General features: G+C 43.3%; 1 protein-coding gene across 1 annotated transcript in view; it reads left to right on the plus strand.

Moving 5' to 3' along the window:
- The window catches only part of PAK3 (p21 (RAC1) activated kinase 3), a 150,410-nt gene that overhangs the window by 23,109 nt on the left and 100,126 nt on the right, over window positions 1-27,175 (plus strand). The window contains exon 2 of the mRNA XM_074835320.1: window positions 19,463-19,573. The gene's annotated coding sequence lies outside the window, so the exon portion shown is untranslated. The remainder of the gene's footprint in view (window positions 1-19,462; window positions 19,574-27,175) is intronic.

Below are 27,175 nucleotides of genomic sequence, written 5' to 3' on the forward strand. Positions count from 1 at the left end.
AAGGATGTTTTGCAGTTTGTTAGCCCTGTGATTTTCACAAGATACAGGAGAACCAGAACCACTCTCTAGCAAGGAGCGCTCTGGACAGACATTTCAGCATATGATACAGTGGACTGTAGTGGCAATAGCACACCAGGCACCTTTCATGGTGCGTGTCAAACTGCTGTGCTTGCAAAAAGCAGAATTAAAATTATTTTTTATTACCCCCCTAAGAGGGTTTTGGTAGAAAATTATGCATAATTGAAATAAAATGCTTTCCTGTTCTTTGATGGAGAGGTGGAAAGGAATCAAAACTCTAGCTTTATTTCAGAAACAAATAATTACTTTTTTCTTTCTTTGGGTTTTCTTGAATGCTTCTTTCCACCACCCCCAGCATTTTTAAACTCCTGATGCAGTTACATGAATAAAGCTTGCATTTTTTTTAGGGATATTTTCTTTTGCATTTTTCTTTTCCCACTCTTTTGGAAAAAAAAAAAAACAAAAACAACAAGCCAACAAAAACTTCTCTGTAAAATTTCCAAAGCAAAATGAAGGAGAAAAACGCAACAGTGGGATTTTGCCACTCTCTAACTTTGCCAAAATTGAAGAAGCTTGGAAAGGTAGAAGATAAAAAGGGGGGACAATAAAGAATAAGAAAATCAATCTCCTTGCTCCTATTTTTGCATTTAGGAGTAGAAAAGAGAAGAAGCTTTGAAAAATTTTCATTACATAAATTTTAACTTCCCCTCTCCTCCCTCCTCCTCTCCCCATGAGCTTTTCATACGTTTTGTATTCAGGGAGGAAAGCTGGAAGTTGAGAGTGGGATGTGAGTTTCAACAAGCTCTAATGAGAAGCACCTTGGATGTTATTGTCTCCTGGTAGAGGAGCTTGCTGGGCGCTTTTGCGTTGCCTCCTCCTGCGTCTGGCACTGCCGAGGGGAAGCAGAGCATCCAGGGTGGTGACGCCATCGGGGAACATGCTGTTTGGATTTAATCTGTATGCTGGACCTGACTGACAAACAGTGGTTAACCAGAGCTAAAGAGAGGATTGCAGGCATAGTTGAGCTAAAGGAGAAACAATGTGAATCTAATTGGACTGGATTGCTAATCACAAAGAATATTTTTCAAAGTCTTTCTGAATCATTACGGGATGGAGGGGTGTAAAAGTTGGGTGAAGAGTTTTTATAAGAAGAAAAGTCCCTGCTGCTCAGGGCTGTTTGTTCACTGTTGCAAGGAGATGTGGGAAAGGGTTCAAGATGCAACCAGATTGTTGCCAAAGAGATGGTCTAAATGTTCAACTTTGCAAAAGATCAGTGCAAATTGATTTTTGTTTCTTAATGCTATGATGACACAACCACCATTTGGAGTCTGAAAGCACTCTTCCTACAAGGTCTTACTTTACTTCGTGATGTGTTCTACATACCAGACTGCTAAGGATTTCCTTGTCTTACCATAGGTTAGTGAGGAGAGATTTATCATCTCTTTTGGGACTCTCCTAGGCCTTTACAAATAACAGCAGGAAAAGCAATAGTGGGAATGGGGGCTCCCTGCCCAGTATTTTCCAATTTAGTACACTTTGTGAAAAGTAAATTTACCCTAAATAGGGAGAAGAAGAAATAGAATGATCTAGATTCTGTCCCATTCTTATCCACAAGATTAGCCTGACACATACTAAGCTGTGACTGGAGCAAGCAAGCAAGCTGAACAACTCTTAGGGAACTCTTATTTAAGAAATGAGTCTCCATTCTCTTTTTTTGTTTGTTTTTCCTGTTTCTGTAGGAAGAGCGATTTTCCTCAATTTTATTTTGTTTTGGAAATGTGGTGGAGCTATACCTTGTGATATCCTTAAGAATTTGCAATCCGAACTGTATTGCATCCAACAAAACCCACTATAGTTTTTTCTGAAGCAGGTTTAGTTTCATGATCTGGTTGACTGTATCTGTCCTGTTGTTTTGCTGCTGTGTAATTTGGATGGTAACGGTTGCCATCATGTGCGGTTTTGATCCATGAGACGCTATTTCTTGTTTGATCCTACTGATTTCAGGAAAGAGAACTCATGTTGCCAGCTTCTTGTAATGAAAGCTGTGGAAGCAATGTCCAAATAGATTGTCTAAGCAAATTCCTTAGGCCTAGCAACAGTTTGTTTCACTTTGTTAATTGGATGAAAATTGCTTCTGGAATTAGTTCTGCAGGGAAATGCTCATCTTTGCAGATGCAACACTTACTTGTCTGATACTCTTCCAGTCTGGTTTCAGCAAGCATCCTAGTTTTCTAGTTTCAGCAAACTTTTTTTTTTTTTTTTTTTTGGTGAGGAATATAATTTGCCAGGAGTTGTAAGCAAGGAGAACACAAAAGAAACATCAGCACAGTCCAAGCGACTGTACTGCTGTGGACATCTTGTGTGCAGTGTTTTGTTCTGGTGTAGATACTGAGACCAGGACCTGGATTCAGCATTGCTCTTGTGATACCAGTTCTGCTGGCGTCTGCTTTGGTTTGGGGTGATTTACTATGTGGTGCGTTTGTAAGCAGGATATGCCAAAATTAGAACCATTTATCTGCCTGCCTTTTCCATCCCTCAAATGTACTGCTTTCAGCTACAACAGGGCCTTGATCAAAACCAGTTCTGACTTTGTCCTTTTTTGGTAAGAAGGGTAGAAGAACAGGGTGATTCTTAGCTCTTTCCCATCCTTTATCTCTCTTTGGTTGTGGTTTTTGTGGGATGGCTTTGTTTTGCAGATTGGAATTTGAAAGGCAGTGTTGATTTTTCAGTCCCAGGAACTGGCAGAACAGTCCCAGGGAGATCTGACCTTGTGGTAGACGTGACTGCAGAAAGCTGTTCCATTGCTACATAGCTGAATTGGGTGCATGGCCAGCCCATGTGGGCACAGGGTGTATGTATGGGTGATGAAGAAAGAGGTGGAGTTACTTTGTCCTTCTGAACAGAACCCAAAAAGTGGGAGCAGACAAAGCGGAGATATTCTTATGCCATAGAGAGGTGAGGTGTTCTGGTAACTTGTCATCTGCTCTGGTTGTGCTGCATGTGACTGCACCATGGAAGTCAGCCTTGTCAGGGACTAAATGCATGCCTCACTAACTTACAGTATATTCAGACTGACAAGGTTTTCCTAGGTTATTAGACTCATTTGAAGAAGAAGCTGGGTGCATTTTGCTACTGTGGCGTTTTGGACACCTCTGTGATCCTCAGCCACCCTCTTAAACCTTAAAGTAAATTCTCATTTAATATAGGGCTTACTTTCCTCTCCCAAGTGAGTAAGCACAGAGCTGATGGGAGAGGACATCTTGGACTCTGGGTCTGGCTTGTCATTTCCCACAGATGTAAGGGTTGCACAGTGTGCTTTTCCCTCAAGCCCAATAGCAGCCTCTTGCTTCTCCTGAGCTCCTGTGCCATAAGCAGCTTCCCGGGTTGACCTGTGAGCCACCCACCCAGTTCACCTGTGCACCTGTGAGCCACTCACCCAGTTCACCTGTGCACCTGTGAGCCACTCATCCAGCCAGTTCATCAGGGGAGAAGGTGTCCATAAACTGAGGAGATGAGATCTAACAGAGCCGTGTTTTCAGATGAGTCCCACTAGAAGGCACCCCTGCCCAGCCAGGAACTAGCCCCAACAGCTCCAACAAGGGGCAAAAGATGGTGATCTTAGCAGCTATTTATTTCCCTTTCTCCTCAGGGAAAGTTTTTTTATGGCATGTAGAAGAATAGGATAGTGGGTCAAATTTCTGCTCTTGGACACTGCTTCTGGACAGATGGTAAAATGTTCTGTTTTCCTTCTTGCCCTTAGGAGAAAGGGAAATAAATAGCTGCTGCTTTGGAGGGGTATGATAGGCAGTGATGGAGTGGAGGAGAAGGCTTCTGCACCTTTACACAGTCTAAAGTCTATATGACAGCAACAGTAATTTGACCCTAAATTCTGGGAGTAAAATTCCCAGAGACTCAAGGTGGGTTATTTGCACTGCCTACTTGCTCTGTCTGCAGTTGAGATTATCTAAATAGATCTGCCCAGACATTTCTAGAGTTTCTCTTTCCCTGGCTATGCCATGCACAGTACTTAGCTTGGCTGTTCACAGCTGACTAAATCCTTTTAAGAATGAGTCACTCCTAAATGAGAGGTGACAATGGATATGCAGACAGCAAGAAGTCAAGAGTGAGATAATGAATATTAGAGAAAGGCTAAACTAAATAGGGAATGAGCAGCATAAACTTGCAGCCCTTATAAATAGCACTGCACTGAAAGGATGGGTTTTATTTAGAAATGTAGTTCCCAGGGAGAATTTAGATTTCCTGACCCATAAGTTTATGTCTGTGAACTTGTCCTGCCTTGCCAGCTCTTAAAAGAGAATCAGATTGGCACAGGTTAGTATTCAGCGGGGAGATTCCCAAGGCAACATCCCCCTCCACATTGATTTAAGATGTGGCATTAGTGACTGATGAAATGATGCTCTTCCCTCTCAGTCAACCTTGCTGGACTGTGGAGCAGAAGAAAATGTATGGGATGGGGCTACTTGTCCCAAGCTCTTGGCATTACATCTTGTGTGGTGAAATCCCGCGTTGGCTTATGGCTAAATAGAGCGCTCCTGCTTTGTGTTCCAGCCACTGTAACAGGTCAGCGGTGGCTGTTTTTCGTTATGGAGGTGACTATACTTCAGTGGAGACATAAGTCACCCTGGAGTTTGTTTTACACATTGGTTTGGGGTGGATACTGGCACAAGGTTAATGCCTAAGGCAGAGATTTGCAAAGAGCTGAAGGGAGTTAATTGTCCAAATCCCATTAAAATGCAATACAATTATAAAATCCCATTAAAATGCCATATAATTATAGAGCTTTATTTTATTTTAGTTATTTATATTTTGTGCAATGCACAGTGATTTTTTTGCATGCATCTGTTAGAAGCACTCAGTAAGACTGATGTCTCTCCTAGCGCTGAAAATTAACCATTAAATTTTTCTAATTTAAAAGTATGAAAAGTGTTTGACTATTTAAGAAATACAGTATCTCAAAACTTTATTTATCTCTACCTACATCCAAAAATCTTTGACATGACTAAAAAGACAAATTACTGCTTTTGTCTTAAAATAAGCAAATTAGACCACGAGGCAGTCAGGAATCTTGAAGTAAGATGAGAAGAGCACCTTATGGATGAAATTGTGGCAGATAAGTGGAAGATTATCTGGTGGAGTTGTCATATTGGCTTCCTGTGGCTTTCACGTATAATTGAATTAAATGAAATATAGCTGTACATGGATAACACAAGCAGAAGGGCATCTGAACATTGTCTAGTAGCTATGGGAAAAGCAGTGAAGGAACTGAGAGAAATTTGCCCATTAATAAATAAAATGGCCTGTGGGGATTGAGTTTATTAATTTCTTCTCTGTGGAAATCTGAAGCCAGAAGCAGAAAGGTGGTGGGAGGGAAAGAGGTTACTTGAGTGTGTACAAGCCATTGGACCTCAACTGGTAGTTTGAGCTAAAGGTTATCCTGGGGCATTTTTTGGATCTTTGGTGAAATGTTATTTTCAAATTGGTCCCAAACAGGGCTTCACAACACTGTGAACAGTGTCCCAGAACAGCTTCCCTTTGGGGAGTGATTAATTGTGACAGATTGTCAGGGGGGCGCTAGCAGTGCAAACAATTGCAAGAGTTGGGATTATCTTTCATTTTTCTTTTTGGTAGTGGTATTTTTACCTCTACTTTCACTCAGTTTAGAAAAAAGGTGCTGCCGGTAAGGAAGATGTGGAGTGGGAGGACTGAACTGATGAAGGGGCAGTAGAGAGGGTGTTTGCCCCTATCACATAAAACAGTGGTTTGTGGCATGATGATATACTTGTTTAGGAAAATATATGGTATTAAAATGAGGTAGCAGAACTCAATTCCTTCATGTTCCGATCTCACTGACCTCAGAGCAAGTACCTTTAATTTTCTTTGTTAATAATGGTGTTTTGTCTCAGTGAATGTAGAGCTTTGCAGTTACCTGAATCATTGATACTGGCTTAGACTAAATTATGATCTGTGCTTGGGTTATCTTCAGACATTTTTTTTAGTTTGATGTTTTTGTCAAGTTCATCCAGAGCATACGGAGAGGCTGCTGCTGGTTTTGTTTGTTTTAAAGACTAGGTACAAATAAAGTTCTTTCATCCAGGTCCCCTCTATCTTCTGTCTCATCTCCCTGCATCATCCTTCTCAGAGAACAATGAAAGTTGTCAAATCTCATTTTACCTCACTTCTATTGATACTGCAAAGGTCACCCCTTCAGACTGCATTTCCTCCTCTCTGAAGATCCCTCCACTGCCCTTCACCTTCTCGCTCCTGTCAGACACATTTCCCTCATTCCTACCTGCCCCATTCCTTTCCTTCATTCCTACCTGCCCAGTCTCCTAAAGCTGCTTCCAGCCAACCTGCCTGATGCTAGGCACTAGCTCAGCCACTCTGGAAGTCAGTGGCAGCTAGGAGGGAGTGAGGAGCTGCTTCACTCCCATTATCTCACTTGAATGAACCAGAAAGGCTGTTTAGCCTACTGGGAGGTCTTTGATCACTGACTGTTGGACCTAAATCCTCCTCTTTCTTCCATATGCATCCTTAGCTGTACCCGCATGTTACTTCATGCTCTATATTTTGTTTATCAGCTCATTGGGGAAGGCTGGTCATGCTTATTTGGTCCTCTGGGTCCTGGCCTGGGAGATGGGTCTTGCAGGCCTCACTGCAATACTGATGATGATGTTTATTTTAGAGTTGGCTCAAAAAGTGGACTCTTCAATTATTAAGGACACTCAGATAAATGCTGGTTCTTTCTGTGCAGCAGCATCCCAGCTCTTTTGGAATAGGCACTTGCTTCTGTTGGATCATGTTTGCACGTTCTGCGCTATTAATTTCCCCCTACTACAATCAATCTTTTAATATTAAGGAACTCTAAACATTGACCCATATTTCATATCACCTCTGTAAAATTACTGAGCAAATGTGAACCACGGGGTAGGTCTTTAAATGGTATAAATGGTCATAAGTACCCTACATCCCTTTATAATCATTTGACAATTGGGACTGGAGGACAGCTCATGGGGCTTCTCAGTGATGCAAAAGTGACCTGAGAAATGGAGGCAGAGGGAACTTCTTACTGTGTGGAACATGCACCACTAGTGCTGTTATCCCTCGTAGGCCTTGCTGAATCATGCAACAAGGAAGCATGGGGTAGGGAAGAAGAGGTGGGTCCCCATGCAGAAGGCAAAGCATATGGCAAGGCTTCTATAAATTTCTGTAAGTTTTAGAACCAGCTGCTTCTGCTGTGTGTTTCAGTTCCTTCAGGAGGGGCAGCACGGGAGAGGACAGAGAGGCTTGTGTAAGACCACACCAGCCCTTTCACCTTCTTTTTTCCCTGTTTTGTACCCAAGGAGTTGGACACATATAACACATGTGGTGGAATCAGGTGAGCCTGCAGTGTCAGTGTACAAAGAAGAGGAGTGAGTGGCTGCTCTGGTTCTTTGTGACTGGGCTTCTTTGGGCATCACAGGACTCATTCTGCCGTGCATGAGTCGATGGTGATATTGAATTCCTCAGCCGTGTGTGGGAGATGAATGAATGTGGGTTGTACTGCATACCTGGTGGGACAGTGAGCAGGTGTGAGTTGTAGTTACGTAGTACAGAGGTTTCTTGAGATGGGACTTCCCTACTATGTCTTTGGCCTTCATCCCTGTCTTTGTTTATTTTTACCTGATTGGAGCAGTCCCTCAAGCAAACCAAGAAGCCACCCACTTTTGATTCATTGATGTAGAATATTCTTTTTAACACAACCACCAATACCTGTTTTATACAAAGCTGCAGTTCATCTGCTGCACAATAACAACAAAATCCCAATCTTGGCAGCACTCAAACCATCAAGTTCATGTGTCTTGAGCCAACTGCTGATATAAGGTGCTTTCCACTCCTTTCACTGCCCTTTGTAAAATGTTTTGAACTTCTTCAGAAACCTGGTAAAATAAATATCCTCTGCTCTGTGCCTGGAAGGTCCTTGGAGCCAGGCTGTTTTGAACAGGAGCCAGCCATGAGCACATGGGCCAACGACCCTGAATGTGTGTGCATCCTATCTGAACTGTCCAGATACAAAAAAGATAATCTGTGTGTATGCTACATACGCTGAGCTATATGTAAAATCGGGGTAGGTCAGTGCCCAGCTTAATACAATGGACCTGGGCAGTACACTGGAGAGCAGGAATGTCCTCAGAGTCTGCCCAGCCTGCAGCCCCTCCAACTTGAACAGTTCTCCTGGCTTCAGAGTGGCACTGACATAGCAGGGGACCAAGATGTCTACCAGGTGAACTCTTTTGTTTCTTCACCACTTTTTTGTTGCTCATCTTCAAAAGTTTACTATTAGTGTTTTCATTTGGTAAGAGGCAGCATTCCCTAAAATAGCAACCCGTGATAAACTGTTGAAAATATTTAGTTGTGCATCTCTTAATCTAGATTTGCACATTTTTCTTGGTGCTTACATGATAGGGAATTCAAATTTTGGAATATTTGTGCTTAGACAGCAGCCAGCATGGTATCTAAATCCTGTTTTATCTTACCCACATGGTGAAGAGCAAAATCCCAGAGCTGTGCTGACCAGTGGCATAAGAAAGGTCCTGTCCTGCTTGGAAATGATTAGAGAGTCCTGCTGTCGTCAGCGTTTGAAGAGAGCTGTTGCCAGGTTACTTGACCAGTCAATAATGAATGCTCATTAATCTGTTTTCCACTTCTTGATGACAGTTGTTTGATAGCCTGATCAATTTTATGATTGCCATTTGTGTGATGGCCTCCTGCTGCTTTGCTCTGTCTTTTTGTTTTAAGGAAAAGGAGAGCAAAACTCTGCGAGCCTCTATTTCCCCCAGCTTTGGGGATGAGGTGGAAATGCCACAGATTTTTTTTAATTTGCATCAGTTTTCAAGATCAAAATCTCTTGCAGTTATTTTCTGTGACAACCCTGAAAGTATAAATATAGAAACCATAGACAGTTCCCTGGAGACTGAAGGCCTAACATGTGAATAATCTCACCTCCTACTTCATAACAATATCATCGGAAAAAAAAGGTGTATTATGCATACTCACAGCTCTGCTTCAACAGTGTCTAGTCTGGTCTGTGAAGTGTGTGTGTAAATATTTGAAGGGTAGATCTCAAGTCACCATTGTGGGAGAGACTACACAAATAAGGTGATAGAACTTTGTGCTAGCACTTGGTAAGGTTTTGAATATGCCCTATATCCAGAAGCCAAAGCATACTAGGGCTGGGCAGTTAATGTGAGACATGGGTCTTCCCAGAGCTCAGAACCATTATGGTGGTTTATGTGCTGATAATCATGCAGTACACTTAAAAGCACAAGTTATCTAATCAAGTAATGGCACTCTAGTTCTGCTTTGTCCTCAGCAAGCATCTCTGGACTGTGAAATCATTCCAGAAGTGGCAAAATCCAGCTAGATTGCCAAACTGTTAAAATAATTATGGGATTGAAGGGGGTTGTTCTAGACTACAGAGGCTGAGGCTCTAGGAGTAAGGTTCTTTGATTTGTTTTGCTTGAATATACCTGTAGGATAAATTAAGGATAACATTAGCTCAGGTGTGGACTTGGACCACTGGAGCAAGACCATCATGCCCTGCTCTCCCACTGTTCCTGGTGGGGAGAAAAGTGATTCTAGCAAAACTTTGTGCTTTTACTGTACACAGACACCTCATCAAAATTACTTATACTGTTAAAAGCACAGTCTTATCAGGATAATGTTTTCTCTGCTGCCACAGCTGGACCAGTGAGGAAAGGAACAAACAGATACTCTGGGCTTGGACAGTCTCAGAGTAAAGCACTTGGGCCTGTGCCCTGAGCTCTTTCAGTTCATACAACTGTGTCCAGCATTTATATGTGTGTATATGTGCATAAGTATATATACACATACGTGTATGAACAAAATGTATACATATATGTATATATAAATTTGTATTTTTTGTGTGTATTTGTATATACATACAACAGTGAGAGCACTGCTGAGTGGAAGTTATATTCCTCTCTCACTCTGGGCAGGGTGAGGAGGAGAACAGGGATGCTTTTGTGAGGGCAGAAGAGGGGGTGGTTGTGCCCTCATCACTGCCTGGTGTGCGACATGAGCTCTGGCTTTATCTGACATGGAGGGAGACATCCTGCTCGGCTTGCAGGACGCTGCTACGTCCAGCCCTGGGAGAGGCCCATTGTTGCTGTGTGGTGCCTGCTCTGTGGAGGCCGGGGCATTCCCTTCTGACATCTCCCATGTGTGCTTAAGGTAAAGGGAAATAAAAACCCAACCAAATGCCTTTTAGTCAGTCCTAATTTTCTGGTGCTGCTTCTCTGTCCTTACAGACAGGACTTTGTGAATGGCTTCCTGGAGAGCACTGAATGTGTTGCTTTGTATAGAAATTATATAAGAACTATTTGCATCAGTGTAACAGCATTTTAGAAAGTAGCTCCTTTAGATCAATTCAGATGAATGTTCTGCTGAAATAAATGGATGCAAAGGTCAAGACAGTGATTCATGTACAGTGCTAATCAACTTCATGTCTGCTGAACTGCAGATTACTCTAATATTGCTTCCTCAGTGCCACACTACAACATGAAAGCTGAAGCAGAAGGTTAGTCAAACAGGACAGTAGTTTTTCATGTGAAAAGCAGCAGCCACCAAGGCCTGACTGTTTGTGGGTGAAACCTAGAGAGGCATACCTGGCTCTCGTATTTTGGGTTCTGACTAACTTGGAATGCTTCTGTGGTGGAGAAGTTACCAGCTTTGCACAAGAAACCAAACTTGTTGGTTTCTGGAAGGAGTAAATAGAGAATTTATAAAGTCTGTGAGATGTAATACAGAGACATAGCATAAGCGCTTTAGTTCTGACTCCTAAGCTATCTGGATGTGCTGAAAGACTGAGCAACCGTGGAGATCAGAAGTTGTGCCTGAAGAACAAATCACTCCTCTAGAGCACTGGTCATCAGCGCATCTCAGAGTGCTTTATAAATGAGGCCACTTTCCTAATTCCCCTTCACAGTTGAGGGAACAGGCACTGAGAATGACATGGGGAACAGACCGAGGGTGGAGCCAGGACCAGAAGTCATCCATCCTGAGATGCAAGAGGAAAGTTGTCCTTGGGGCCTCCCTGCCCTTGAGGGCCCCATTCTGGAGCTATGGAAATGGTTCAGTAAAGATGTTGGAGAAGTAGATGTGGTGTGTATCTGTTTGCTGGCTCTGTGCAGCTCCTCTGCTGCACAGTCCTCCAAAATTATACCAGTACATCAAAGACTGAATTTTTTTTTATTCCCTTACTAGGAGCGAATAGAATAGCATAGCATAGCATAGCATAGCATAGCATAGCATAGCATAGCATAGCATAGAATAGAATAGAATAGAATAGAATAGAATAGAATAGAATAGAATAGAATAGAATAGAATAGAATAGAACTATGTCAGTTGGAAGGGACCTACAACCATCATCTAGTCCAACTGCCTGGCCAACTCAAGGCTGACCAAAAATTAAAGCATGTTATTAAAGGCATTGTCCAAATGCCTCTTAAGCAGTGACAGGCTTGGGGCATTGACCACCTCTCTAGGAAGCCTGTTCCAGTGTCTGACCACCCTCTTGGTAAAGAAATACTTCCTAATATTCAGTCTAAACCTCCCCTGGTGCAGCTTTGAGCCGTTCCCACATGTCCTGTCACTGGATTCTAGGGAGAAGAGATCAGCACCTCCCTGTCTGCTTCACCTCCTCAGGAAGCTGCTGAGAGCAATGAGGTCACCCCTAAGCCTCCTTTTTTCAAACTAAACAAACCCATAGTCCTTAGCCACTCCTCAGAGGACATTCATTCCAGCCCTCTTCTCCTACTGTCTCTTCTGAATTGTTTCTATGGCTGGTATTATGAAGGTGATCAAGCAGAATGGTTACAGCAGACTTATAGGAAACTGTGTGTCCTGGGGGCAGGCAGTGTGTTTTTCTGCAAATTGTCTTCCTCAATGTGAAAATTTCGGTCATGATCTTTGCACAGCCCAACTGGAGCTACTCATAGAAATGCTCTTGAGTCTATGCTCTTCTAGGTCACCCTGTCTTCCATCTATCCCTATGATCTATAAATGATTACTCCGTCACCTGGAGGGAGACCTCAGCTTCTTCTCATGGCCCCCCAGGGTGGCCAGGATCCCTGACTGCCTTGCAGTGTAGCTGCCTTAGTGTTTAACACCCTGTGCTCTTCTGAAGGTATTTTTCATCATGATCCAACCCTCAGGGGAACATGCTCTGATCTCACTTCCATGCATGGGGGCATGGGACTGAGAAATTGTAGAACAAGACAGGAGAGTGGATCCCATGCAAAGTTTGGCCTCCAGATTTTGTAGGGAGTCCCAGAGCAGGGAACTGAACCCAGCTGCCTCATCACCCCGCCCAGCCCAAACAAACCATCACTCCGCACCGTAAGCCTGCTTGGTTTTGCCCCTGAGACTTGAGTTATGGCCCTGCCCCTCTAGGCTGGGATTTAGTGATGTAATTTCAAAAAGTTTTGATTGATGGAAAACCAGAAAGAGATTAGAAGATCCTGCAACGTGTTAACAAATCACCCTGTTGATTTATCTGCAATGTAAATCACCCTAAATGAAATGTTCTGATTTATCCATCTTTACTTCATACTTGTAGCAGGAGGGACTGATTTAGTGATGCTGAGCCCAGCCATTAATGTACCACGTTCATAAATCGTGGTGCGCATGTGTTAAACCGGGATTTATAAACCCCAGTCAGACTTTCTGATTTCACCCCATATCTGTGATAATGGGCACCTTGAAAGTTTTGTCAGATGTACAAAGTGTTGCCAGATAGAGGACACTCTTAACACAACCTTACCTGGGATTTCCTCTGTTGGAGCCTGGGGATGCTCTGCGCTTTTGAGTTTGGAGGTCAGATCAATAATCTTTGCATTCCCTTTCTCATTCACAAGTCAGCAGAAAGAAGAGAAGGATGGATGCGGAGAGTCATTTCTGACAGGCACATGGGGGAGAAGGGAGGGAGCAGGGCTTTATGCAGCTGTCTGTAGTAATGGCTGGTTCTTTTATCGCCTGCTGCTTTATGTTTAGTGGAGTCACAGGAGATTGGTATGGGGAAGAGGGAGACAGGATTTAAAGTGAGAAGGCATTGCTACCATCCTTCAATCTGACTTCCTGAATTATTCAGGATGTGGTATTTTGCCTTGTAATTCTCACAATGAGGCTAATAACTTTGTAACTGAACTAGGCAACTGTGAAGAGATTTAAGCATCCTCCCCTAGCCCCACTCCATATATTTACTTTCAAGTTTGTGCTGCACAGAATAAGTTTTGTGAGGTATGAAATACAGCTGTGCTTTTGCCCTGAAAAGCTGTGAGCTTTCCACCTTCGTAATTTTTTATTTTACATCTTTACTGGGCTATAAGGAGTCAGAATTGGCAAGTTCTGTATTAGAGATGTGTAATTCATGTTCTCCCCCTGAGGACAACCAAGGTGCAGGAGTTTATTGAATGTAGCAGTTGCTTTTAAAGGAAATGACATAATTCATAATTGCAGGTATGCATTGTTATGCTTTTAAAATGGAAGATGGCTTTGACTGATGAAACAAAATAGAATTTTAATTAGATTAGGAATTAAACCAAACTACCCCCCACTACACTCTTCCCAATGCTAGTTAATGCCAGGTGAGGCTTGATTATACTTATGGTGTCATGAGTGTTAAAGCTTTCTAATGCTCATAATGATGCTTTAAAAATGACCTCCTGCATACTGAGATCTATCAAGTTATTATCATTTCTGTATGTCTAGATTAATCGATCATAAACAGAGCTTCAGGAGGGCTGAGGAAACTATCTAAATTGAATGTTCTCCTGAGACTCATATCTGGACAGGTTGACTGAATTTCTGTGACTTAACGACCCACTTTCTCCCTTGCCTGCGGTCTGATCCTGTGTATGTGATATACAGTAGTAGGGGTAGCTGTACAAACCACTCACTGTATGTGAATACAAATGAACTTTTCATTCCCCTCAACAGGAGTGTTCGTGCCAAAAGGATCACTAAATATTTGCCTGTTTCTCAGACTTGGTGCTTGCTCGCTCACCAGCCAGGCAGAGCAGCCCTGTGATGGAGAAGGGTTTGCTGGGATCTGAAGCAGCAGGTTTGGTTTTGACTGACAGCGAGGAACTGTCCCAGGTCTCAGGGTTAGTGTCTCCAGCTCTCTGCTGTACTGTGGCTGCTTGTTCAGCTTCCAGATTGCAGAGGGCCAGAGCAAACCCAGGCAGAAATCTTGTAAAATAAAGGCTAAAGAGGTAAAAAAACTGTGATTATGAGAAAGCCTTCTGTGAACAATAAGCTGTGTTTGTCACTGAACACTGTTGCCATGTCTAGCATTTGCTAGGAACATCCAGTGCTGCAGAGAAATACTAATTCTCCTTTTTTTCCTCCAATTATCATCATTACTGCAAGTGGCACTGTTTACAGTTCTGCTTTTGCCTTTAGCATTGATAACTCTGTTGTTTAACGACTGTAGGGAAGTCTGGGACAGTCCCACTTTTACTTAGTGACACTCGGAGCATTAAATGTTGCATGAAAACCATGAATCCTGGTTTTCATGAAATCAGCAGCAAAATTTCTGCTGACATCAGAAGAGGCAATGTGCATGTATGAATGCTTGTATGAATGCTTTCTGTTTTTTCCTGAAAAGCCAAACTTGAAGGCTCATCTCAATTGATGTCATTTAAATTAAATAATTATTATATAGCAGCTCTTAGATCCCAGAGCAGATAGGATCATCATGTAAAGGGCTGGACAAGGCGGTATTGAGCAGTGGACTCTGCTTCACAGACATTATGATCTGAAGTCACAAGTCAGGAGGGTGCTTAATGCGTGTCTAACTTCTGAGCCCACAAATAGCTCCTGTGACTTCAGTGAGAGGACTCACATGCCTAACCTTAAGTAAGTGTTGAAATACCCAAGGCACTTCTATATTAAGACCTAATGCACAGACAGTCTTTCTTGAATTTTAGGTTTCCCTGCCTGGCTGCCCTGACCTTCTGCAAGCCTGTGGAGGGCTGATAACTGTATTTTTGTAGATAGACTCAGCCAGTGCAGTTTTAATCTAGCAGTGATGATGGCCTCAAAATTAAAAATACAGAACATCCTTAAACCCCATGAACTGTGTTTTTCTACCCTTGGGAATTTAAGAGGGAGAATGCTGTTGAGAAGAGCACTGTGTATGGCTGTGAAATGGAACTATAGCACAATAAACCTTGATCACTTATTAACATATCTAGCAAAGACAGAGCAGAATGGAGGATCTGTTAGAGCCTTATGAAAGTGTCTGAGGCATGTCAGGGCATGTGGGGCTGTTCTCTGTGTTGTACCTTGCCAGCTTTCAGGTGTCACTTGCTTGTGTCTGGGGAGGCAGAGGCAAAGCAGTATGTGGAGGGAAGATGTATGCATACTGCATTCTTCCAGAGAGCCTTTTTCATTTTTTCTTTCGTTTTTTCTTGTTTTGTTGCTTAGATCAGTCTTGAGATCAAAGGCATTCTGATGGGACTGCCAAGCACCTTCTTTTTTGTGGGAAAGAAGAAAAAGAAGTCCGATAAGTTACTTTGCACAACTTCCTACTGTACCATCTCTTTTAATTGAGTTTGCTTCTGTGATTAAACTAAAGTAGCTCTTGATAATATTTTTGGACAGGCTTCTGGCTTCTGTCCTTTGAAAAATGGAAGGAACTGCCTCCTTAAAGTGAGAGCTTGGTCTTTAGGGCTCTTCACCAGGCAGCATCTCTCTCACCTATGACTGGCTCAAGATGTTGACCATTATTTTTGCTCTGTTAGTCCCAAGAGATCCACTTGCTGATTCTCCAGTCACATCCCTATGCCTCTGGAAAACTCATCAAATCTGAGGTAGCCACCCTTTTACTGGGTTGTTTTTTTGATACTTCCTTGAAGCCTCTCTCTGCTGAGAGGCCTATGCATTGCTCTTACCTGGCACCAGGCAGACAGGAACTGAACTGAGGCTTGGCTTCTGGGCTGTGCTGTCCATTGCTTCAGCTCCCAGTCCTCTCATCTCCTTTACTGCTGTGCTGCCAGTAACAGGGCTTGCAAGTGGTGTGGGACAGGGACAGGCATCCTTCCTGCTTGTCCATGCAGCGTGGGGGTCTGATCCCTCAGTGAGTGCCTAGAAACTGAGATATAGATTAATTCCTTCTCAGGGTAGTAGTAGGAATGAGTTAGAGGTACCAGTGATTCCTTCAGAGGATCTGTTCCATTACTGACCAGGGTGCTTTGAAGATGCATGGATTGAAGAGTAATGATATACTTTCCTCAGTCACTTGGATTCTAGCTGAGAGCCAGCTATATTTGAGCAACCCTTTTGTTCGTGAGCACTGAAAGCATCTCTGCCTGTGTGTGCACGTGCTGTGTCTGCAGGCATATTCAGATTAAATTCTCTCTGTGGTAGGACACCTCATATTTCAATGCCTTAAGAAATTCTAGGTGATTCTCAACCAGTTTCTAAAATGTCACAGGAAATTGCAAGCTTTTGGCTGTGTCGTAGGTAGAGCCCCGGTGCTGCAGCGTACAGAAAGTGGGAGCTTGTGTTGCGCCAGCTGCCTTCAGCCCGGCTAGTGTCTTCCATAGCACTGACAAATCTCCCAACAAATCTTCTAGGTCTGGTGCAGGTGAGACAGAAGGAAAGTGTGAAAGGAAAGACAAACCTGTTTATATTTTTTTCACTGTATATTTGACAGAAAGGCTTCTATTTATTTTTGAAGTGTTTGCAAAATAGGAAGATTATATTAAAGAGAAACATGGATAGAGTTTGGAGATGGTGGCAGTGGAGATGTACAAGAAGGAGGTATTTGTTTCCTGCACAAAGTTTCTTTCTGCTGTGTCCCTCCCCACATATTTTTTACCCATTTTCTTGATTTCACTCTCTCATTTCCCTTTTATCTTTTTACCTCATGGGGCAAGTTAAAGATACTATCGCAGGCTCCATGCATGTAAGGACACGAGAATGTTGTCTCCTTACTAGTGTTTTGGTCACAGTAAATAGTCATTCAGTGGCACTGCCAGGCTTTCAGAGGAGGCTAAGTCTCCAGGCAGATATCACCGTTTCCTTAATGAGAATGTCTGCATAAAGCATCGTATAACCAGCATATAATCCTTCCATGTCAAACCTGGAACACTGAATCCTTATTAAAGTATTGAATGAGTGAGGGTATCATGTCCTTTTTTTTTAAAAAAAAAAGATAAGCTATGCTAGACCTCTCTCAGCTTAGAAAATAAACCCTTAGTTTTGCTTATTTCGGACCAACTGAGTTTCCTTCTTTCTTTCTCTGCACTGTATGTTGTAAAATGTTAAAAAAGATTTTAAGAAGTAGACACTCTGCTTTCTTCTATGTGTTTGCCTACTTTCTGCATTCCATGTCTCTAGGGCCATAACTTGCAAATGATGAAGAATGTTTGTTGGGGAAAAACACCGAGCACAATTCCTTTGAAAAGTTGTAACTAAAGATGGACACATTTCTCTTCTTTTCTGATTCCTGCAACTTCTAGTTACAGAGACTAAATAGGAGTCCAGAAAAACTTGACCACTTTTCCTCTTAACGGTTTGTTCCACTACAAGAGACTGCTTTTGGGCAGAGTTATTCCAATAGCTTTTACAGAGTTTCCTGATGTCTCATTGTAGACGTGCTATAGAAAAATCCCAACTGGCAATTCATCCCAGAGAGCGAGCATGGGGCAAATGTCTGTGTTTGTGATGGAGAGGCACAAATGATCAGGGAGCCTGAGTTCACCAAGATGCCATTTTTCTCCTCTGGGCATTCCTCCCTGCAGAGCTTGCTGCATTTGTGGCCTAGTTTTAATGAACAATTTTTGACAGCATAGGTGAACGTTGACATTTTCCTCTATTTTATTTTTTTTTCCTTCTTTGGGTTTGAGCTGAGCACCCAGTGTAGTGAGGAAGCTCAAGGGTGCCTGATTCAGCCTCTCTGACTGCAGGTACCATGTCCTAGAGTCTGCTTTATAAACTCCTGAAGATAGTTAATGGTTTCATTCCCCCATTCTTTCTATTGAAAAGTAGGTCCTGCTTCCTCCTTCTGGTAATAGAAACATAATTTCCAGTCCAAATTTACTTATGGCCTTTTTATTCTTCTTTGTTTATTTCTAATCACTGATCTTGACTAGCTATTTTTCTTCCTTGGTGTTTGCCTTCAAGTTATTTCTGGATTGCAGTGCTGACCCCTCTCAGTCTCTGGTTAAGCTAAAAAAAGACAGCTACTCTGGTCTCCCATGAGGAATCTCCCTTATTGTGATTATCCTACCAGTCTTCGTCAGTCTCTGGCTTTTTTGGATTTCGGTATGTGTGTGTTGAAGAGGGGTCCACACAACACCCTCTGTGTTCTGGGTGGTTCCTCCATGTTCTGGACTGTTTAAAATGGCTTTGCTCATCACAAGAGTCATGTGTGATTTTCAGTAAATACATGTTTTTGTTTCTTAAACCAAAAACCCAACCACCATTCACTGAATGCAAAAGCAAATTCCTGTCTGTGCAGAGTAAGGAATGGTATGTAATTCTTTGGAGAGCTGAAGGATGGATATTTGTTGGGACAGTCGGGGTGCTGAGGGTATTTAAATAGTCTGCTTCCCTTGGTCCATGAGAGTGGGACAGTTGTAGCCACCAGGCCTTTATACTTGTCTGCTCTGCTTTAAGTTTAGGGCTCTGCTTCTTTAGGCAGGATCCTGTTTTGTAGTAATAAGTGGAACATTTAAATACAGTATTTATGGGTTGTGTCTTAACTATCTGATGATTTGCAAATCACAGGAAAAGCTCCCAAACCTGGCGCAACCTAGTCCATATCGGAGCAGGATTTGCCAGGCAGCCTGGGTGCTGCACAGGGTGGCCACTGTGAGTGGGGGATTTGCGCTGTGCTGTTGTGGCACTTTGGAAAGCATCTGACTTTTTACTTAAAACTGTTCAGCCCAGCCTGGGTGCATAAGACAGAACAGGATGAGGAGGTAGAAGGACAAGCCTGTCAGGGGTATCCAGCTGGCAGGAAAACCAGAACCAAATTGCAAGGTTTAAAAAAAAGTGAGGTCTGGGAAAATCTCTCCCTGGTCTGCAAAAAATAGTGAGTGGAGTTATTGTGCCATTTGAAGGTATAGGAGTTGCAGGTAGCTAGTAAGAGCTTTGCTGCAGCTGGAAGCCATAGGTCAAAATTTCAGTCAGGGTTACAGAAAAATTGATGGCACTGCGTGGCATTCTGCTAGCTGAAGATCAGGCCTGATATTTGTTTTCCCAAGTGAAAGCGTTCAGTCAATCTTGCAGCCTGCCTGGAGAACAAAGGAGTGAGACAGATTTAGTGCTCGTTCTGTTAATTGCCCAATGGCCATTCTTTCAGCACAGATCTGTGTTTATGTGCCAGAATAATTTGGGTTTATGTCTGACACAGGAGATCTGACTTGTGGAGGGACTTCAGTCTGGGCTGTTGTTCTTGGAGCACTGGGGAAATGAGGGCATATCCTCCCTGCCCTTATAGTCTGCAACTGAAGACACCTTTCAGGTAGGAGTTGTTTCCTATTGATGGCCAGAGAGGTGAGTGACATCTAAGCCCTCTTTTAAAGCAAAGTGGGAGGGGAAGAAAGAAGGGACCGAAAGATCCTGAAGGGTTTTCTTCAGCCTGGCTTAATTTGGAGGTGACACTTCATATGTCAATTTAAATTAAGCCATTTCAAAGAGCACCCATCCCAGAGCCTCTGATGCATTCGTAAGATGGCAACTGTGGGGCATGTTGGGTGACTGACACAGTTGAAGACAGGGAGGGAGGGAGCTGCCGGAGGAGCTGAGATGAGGTGCTTCATGGCAGGGATGCTTTGTCCCCTGATGTGTATGTAATTACCAGGATGTAGTTCAGCCCTGATTTCTTTATCACATGTTTGGGCCTGGTGTTCTGGTGCATTAAACCCAGGTATCTTGTACATATGTCATGGTTTTCTGCAACCCTCCTGATCCGAGTAAGGTTTAAATAGGAATCTTTTCTGGATGTTGAACAGTTAATGTAATAGAAAGCTAACACCTGCATCTGCAGCCTTGTCCCCTCCAGTGCAGCTGAATAGCATTTCATGATGGCAGGGAAATAACTCAGTAAAACCAGGCCCTACTCGGTGGGTGATGAATGAAGCTCAAGTGAAGTAGAGGTCACTCGTGTTAATCTGAAGCAAATAGGATTGTGGGACTGGGGGAAGAGGGCGAACCTCCTTTTATGTACAAATTCTATAGCTCAGAGGCTTAGGAAACACTTCATAGTAAACATTTGCAAAGTATCCATGCCATTAACCTTTTCCGAGAGGAGAGACAAATGGTTTTCCTGCTTCATTTTGTGCAGGTCTCGCATTTTGGTATGTATGCAAATTATGCTGGGTGGCAGTGTCTCATACAAATAAGCTTGAAATGCAGAGGCAGCCATGCAGGCAAAATGGCTTGCCTTTCCCTGCAGCTGCAACAAGACTTTTATCACAGGACAACCAGGCAGGGAGAGAGCCTGATTTGTAAGGAGGCATCAGGAAGAGAGAAGAAAACCAAGAATCCACCTGAAATGCTGGCACAGTCACAGAAAGCACTGTGTCCATGCCACAGTGCTACCCTGTATTTTTTTATGATCTGAGGATCATCCAGCACTGTTTTATTTTTCTTTGAGTTTTAGAGCATCCTTATTGTAACTAATTCTCAAGGCATTGAAATACATGAGCAGCTCATGGCTGTGTGGAACTGGGGAGGTGATGTTTGGGAAGAAGAGATGAACAGCACTTCTTTGAGATCAGAACCAAAATGAGCGTGGAAGATAATACAGATACGAAACACAAGCAGGCAACTTTGCAGAGATGTTGACTGCCTGTTGTAAAGACAGTGTGCAAAGGCTGGGCATTATATTGTGCTGCTGATATTCTCTGTCCCAGATCCTTTGCGGGGCTGTGAATCAGGTTTTTCCATGCTATTTAACAGCAGTTACTAATATGCCTGTATATGATCATTCCAATTACAAGTCTTCTGTGTCTCTAACTCCTTTGCAATGTTTCTTTTATGAGTTGGGTGGGCATCAGGCACTTACAGTTCAAAGGGATGAGTCCCCTGTTCTCTCCATCTTAGGCTGTGCTTTTCCATCAAGTGTACCAGGAGTGAGTATGCAGCAGGTTAGACTGAGTTTGACTTTCTGAGTCTGCAGTGTCTCTTGATTAACATAGTGACAACACCAAATGTTATTTAATTTTAGAGATAGGTGACAGCAAAACAGAAGAGAAAAGGGAGTGGATAAAAAGTTGATAAAGACATGTTTGCAACCAGACCTTTCTGGAGTTACGGTTCTTTTGACCCTCCTGTGCTGGAGTAAACGAGCAGTGCTACCTGCCCATGGAATGGGAGAGGGGCTCTAAGCAAGTGTGTGTAGTGGTCTCCATCAAGCAGGGGAAAGGGGCCACTTGGCATTAGCAGTTTCTTTCCTGTGTAGGTGCAGACAACCACAGCTTGAACAGACTCCTTGCTTTCAGCTAGGTGAGCTGTGAGAAGGAGAGAACAGTGCAGCTGCAGATTCGCACCGTGCCTTGCAGGATCCATTCCCTCTTGCTCTTTGATCTTTTTTCTCACTGAGTAACAGGCAGCATGACTGCAGTGTGATGCTCTGGCTGTAGACTGCATTGTCATGTTGAAAAATGAATTGCCTCAGAGCCTTCAGTCTATCTCCTGGGCTATTTCCTGTTAAAACCAGGAAAGCTGGGATTTCCATGTGACTTTGAAGCTCAGAGCTCTGATGTACAGAGAAATCCTGTCTCTCTGTGTTTATTCATTGCTGCTTCTGATCCCTCCTTTTCTCTTCCATTATCTCAAATGCTTTTGGAAACTTCATTTTCAAAGGACTATACCATCTCACGGACCACTGCTCACTTAAGTTTCCTTCTGTGGGCATCATGGTTTAGTAGGAAATGCAACACTGGTTTGAAATGTTTGGCAGACAAGATAGGGAAAAATACATCTGTGAGTTATTAAGGGCGAGAGTAATGTCTTTTACCTTCAGAGTTTACAGATATTTTTTTCCCTTTTCATCTGCCAAACACTTACACTTTTCAGCATTGTCTGCATCCGGAGGGTGTCTGTTTTGGCAGAGAATTATCTTGGTCGTGCAGCCTGTGTGAAGCTGCCTTGGGCACCTCCTGAATGTTGTGGCTCTCTGGCTCAGTCCTTCTGCGCGCACAAGCTTGTATTGGTTTTAGCATTTCACCTCCGGTCGCTCATGAACTAATTCTGTAGTGGGAGACTTTGGTATTTCATTTTGTAACTATTCATTCTCATGTCAACTGCAGGTTTCAGTAAGAACCTGGGCTGCGTTCTTCCCTTGGTAACTGAAAACCTCCTTTCCCCAGAGGTGATGGCCTGCTGCCTGTGCTTGTAACAGCTCTGCCGATGCAGAATGGGCACATGATGACAACAGTGATGTTTTTCCAGTGAGTTCCTGATCAGACCCTTAAAACTCACTGAGAATTAAGCAAGTTAAACCCAGCTTTTTCCCTGACCAGACCACTGTCCTCTAAAAACAATCTTTAGACAAAAAAGCTCTTTTATTGTGGTAGAGTTTTCCCAGTTGTTAGGTTTTGTGTGTGGAGGTCAAATCTTTGGTTAATGTTTCATTTTCATGGCCTGTTGTAAGTTGTTTCCCTTCCATTCCTACGGTGTTCCTGGCAAAAAGGGAGGAGAGATACCATAACACAAGTAATGCCTTTGTTTCCCCAGCTTCACTGTGGTGCAGAGGTGTGCGATCACCACTCGTTTTCGCAGTTTTTGGCAGAAGTAGTTTTTAACTCCAGCCATTAAAAGGATATTGGAGTTGTGTGTCCATTATAATTGCTAAGGTGCAGGAGCTGCTTTCTAGAGGTGCGAAACACCTGGGAACTTAATTTGAAATGGCAAGTATTTGGTGCTTCTAAAACTAGATTTACTGTGGAAGGGAGCACTGGGAGGAGCCTTCTGTGTCTTCATTTCTCTCCCTCTGCTGTTGCAGGCAATCATATCCAGTGATGCTTTCCATGGGTGTACTAGGTACTGTATTGAAATCACTGGGTTTCTTGCCTCATTGTAGGGCTGTTCAACGCTCTCCAAGGTTAGAAGCTGTCTCCTGGCTTACACCTATACCTGTTGCCCACATCATCAAGGAAGAAAGGCAAGATGCAAAGGCTGTATTTTAATTAGGCCACAATCTAATTAGCTCACCTGTGAACACAGCCAGACTGCACACTGTGATTTTCGTGCTCATTCCCACTTCTTTGGGGATTTGTTACTAGCCTTTCTCTCTCTGTGGGAGGAACCTGGAAGCCAGGAGTTTTGAGCTCTGTTTCAGTCAGCGCTATTGATTGACTTATGACCTTGTGCGAGTCCCTTTGGGTCTTGCTTGTAGGGCTTTACAAACATTGGAGAGAGACAAACACATTTCCTTCACTTCCCAGCATTTATGTGAGCCCTAATTAACACTTAGAAAGCAAGGGACTTTAGGCTACAGGGTGCCACAGAACTATATTGCTATGGGAATACAATTAATAAATATTAAAACATAAGGTACAGGAGTTCCTGAACTGCATATTGCAATAGTTTATTTTCATTATTTGTTTACTGCATTCAGTCTATATGAGTCATACTATACATCTTAATTTTTAATACTGCTGGAGAAATCCTAGGTAGGCAACATCAATATTCTACCTCCTAAAGTACTGACGTAACGGTACTGTGATCCCAGGTGATGGGAAACTATTACTGCTGTGTCCTACTGTTCTTTAGTTGCCAGCTCTCAGAATCCAGCTCTCCCGTCATGGCCCTGTTTACAAGAGGATGGGACAGTTCTAACCAGCTAGTCTGACCTCCCATGCAAAACATTGCAAACTTTTATCCAAAGATTTCTACTTCAAGTTCAATAACTTCCACTTAGGTTAGAGCATGCCGTTTAGACAGACATCCAGTGGAGATGCAGAAACTGTAAGTCAGAGAAAATCTACTGCTTCACTTAATAAATTATTTCAGTGGTGCATTGCTTTGGTCTAAAAATGCTCCTCTTACTTGTTTCCAGTCTCTAGTCTTTGTTGTGCTTCTCATTATGCTTTTGTTTAAAATTAAAAAAGACTCAAACACCCAATAATCTCAAGATTTTTCACTGCACAGGTACATACAGACTGTGATTGAGATACATCTTAACCTTCTCATTACTAAATTACAGGCACTGAGCTCATTTCATCTTTCTCTGCAGGATGGATTATCTGGACTTTAAATTCTGGGGTTTTATCTCTTTTACTAAACTCTGTGCCATCAGACATTGTCCTTTTTTAGAGTGAACACCAGAACTGACACTACAGCGACTTGGTAATGATGGTTAATCACTTTAATCATCAAGAGTGTGCCTAACTCAGATGCCTTCCTGGAAGAGTTTAGGATCTATGCCTCCTGCTTTGAGGTGGCTCTTGGCAGGATGAGTATCTGTTTCTGGCTCCAATTATAAGATTGTTTCCCGTGTGAAGGTGAAAAAGCAAACAGGAGGGGGTGACTGAGCAGGAAGAGGACAGCAGGAAAGGGAAGGGAGAGGGGCACTGGGTGCTGTGATCTCAGGGAAGGCTAATGTGTATGTCTGTACAAGGCAATCAGAAGAGCTTGCCCTACAGGGCATTAATTGCGAGTGTGAAAGGATGAGTTTGGCTCCATGTCAAGGACAGCCATGGAAGGAGAACACAGGTCCTAAGCCTGTGTGGCTCAGAGATGAAGTGACTCTGATGTTTGCAGAGCTTGTGTCAAGGAGACTTTATCAGAGCGTGATTTTGTTGCACTTTTGGATATTTCATGCTCTGTACTCCAGTTCTTTGCTCTTTGCTCAGCAGCCTTCGTATTACTTATCAGTTAGATTGGCATGTTCCTACTGTTGCCAGCTTCTCTAATTTTGCCAGGTTTTTTTCATGAAGCTCCCATGAGTGTAATTATTGCGCTGATGAGGATTGGTGCTGCATGACTCTCCTTCAGTGTGCAGAGCTCATATAGCACAGGGTCTCTGCTAAGAGTCTCCTTGACATTTTGGGGAGCAAAATAAGCAGTGGTGTCCAGCAGATGCTTTTGACTTGGGCCCCTTTAATGAAATATTCCTTGTGAAAGTGTGTAGGTTTGGGATCCCCTTGCTTCTCTCTCCCAGGAGAACTGGATAAATTACCCATATTTGTCCTTAACGGCTATCACTGCAAGTGTGGTGATTAGGGATGAGATGATTCATGGCAGAGCCATTCTTTCTGGCTCTCAACACACTCTGCAAGATACCTGGGCATCTTAATCTTGATGTTTTCTTTGCAGCTGCAATCCTTAGAAACTGAGGTTCCAGGGGGCGAAGTCAGTCTTTTGAGGAAGAAGCCAGTATATGTATATGTTGGATGAATATTTTTTTTTGTATTGATGTCTTCTTATCCAGCTAGCAGAAGCATCATGAGGAATCTCTTGAGATCTCAAGTGTTTCCTTAACTGTTATCCTTTCCCCACCAGGAAAACATGTTCGTTTTACTTAAACAATCCTTGTAGCAGATGGTAGAATGAATCCACCTGATTTATTTCCTGCAGCCGATGAGAACAGAGAGGTAGGGATATTGGAGAAGCACAGACTATTTTCCCTGCTTAGGGAGGGGACAGGAGCCAGTGGTACCTCTGTGCTCTGGGTCTGGAGAGCTCCGCACCCCACAAAGTGGCTTTGTAAAGGTTAATTAAGGGAGAAGGTGCCAGTAGATGGCACTCATGAATACACAACATGATCTCAGGGTTTTGCAGGGCTACAATCACTTCTTTTGGGCATGTGTAGCAAAAAGTGCCGAATAGTGGAGCATTCACATGCTAAATTCACAGACACGACTCCAAGGTGTGTGGCCAGTGCTGCAGTAAGCAATAGCCATTGGGTTGGGAGCCCAGGAGATGGGGAGGAACGATTGCTGTTTGTTAGAAAGAAAACTGATGATGCCCCTGGATTTGATGGCCATCCTCATCACACCCCAGCCTTTTCCAGCTTTGTTGGTACAGGGACACTGGAGGGAGGTGTAGTGATGCAGGCCTGCCAGTTCAGTGGTGGCAATTCTGGACAGACAGTTTACTGCAGGGTCAAAATGATTTTTGCTTGGAAAATTACAAAGTAGAGCAGTTAGTACAGGGAGTAGGGTCCAGAGTACAGTGGGTTATTCTGCAATGCTACCATGTATATGGGACTGGTTGTGCCTCTCCATTTCCCTTATGTAGGGTAAGATTGATCTGTTTGTCTTATTTACATGCTCAGGGAGTGGAGTTACTACGGACTGGCCACAGTTTGTGGGCTGGCACCCTTAAAGGCGGTACAGCAGGGGACAAGGCAGATGCAGATGTCACCCTGCATTGTGCTTCTGACAGGGCTGCAGCCCACCTGAGGTAGAATTTGGTTTCATATATTTGGAGACAATAGAGGGAAGAAAATTCCTCTGTTATATGTGAGCTCTTTTGGTTTGGGGTTTGCCTTTTCAAACCACAACCAAGAGAGCTCAAAGGCCATGAAGCTTGAGATGCTTTCAGTCCCAATGCTTTCTGACATTAAACCACTAAATAGCAAACAAATAAGATCTTTCTCCTCCTGTCTCCTGAATCCATCCAGCTGGTTCTGAGCAGATCAGTCGGGTGCAGATGAAACAGTTTCTTAGTCTCCTTCCAAGGGAACTGGTTTTGGCATCTTGACTTTCCATCTCTCCAAGGAGTGTTGAGTGTGGCAATGACAGGAGACATGAGCTGGGGGGTGCAAGACTGCTTGTCTGTGCCAGCTCTAGCTCGGTGGGCTCTGGCAGGCACTGGCACTGCCCACCCTGGGACTGAAGGGAGTTAGGCTTCCAGTTGTGCCTGCCTAGTCCCACTCTCCTTGGACAGAGCTGTTCAGCTGCTGTCTGGTGCAACAAGTGTCCAGAACTGGGACTTCAGTCTGCCAGCATTCATTCCTGATGGGGAAAACAGTGACATTCAGCTTCCATTAGAAGACAAAAATGGCATCACAGGCCATCTGAGGGCACATTTTCAGCAGTCAGATTGAAGGCAAGGTATGGGCTCTATTTCTGCGCCAGAATAGCAGGCTGTTCCTGGTCCATGGGACTTGTCA

Source organism: Strix aluco, chromosome 10 (assembly GCF_031877795.1).
Source record: "Strix aluco isolate bStrAlu1 chromosome 10, bStrAlu1.hap1, whole genome shotgun sequence".
NCBI lineage: Eukaryota > Metazoa > Chordata > Aves > Strigiformes > Strigidae > Strix > Strix aluco.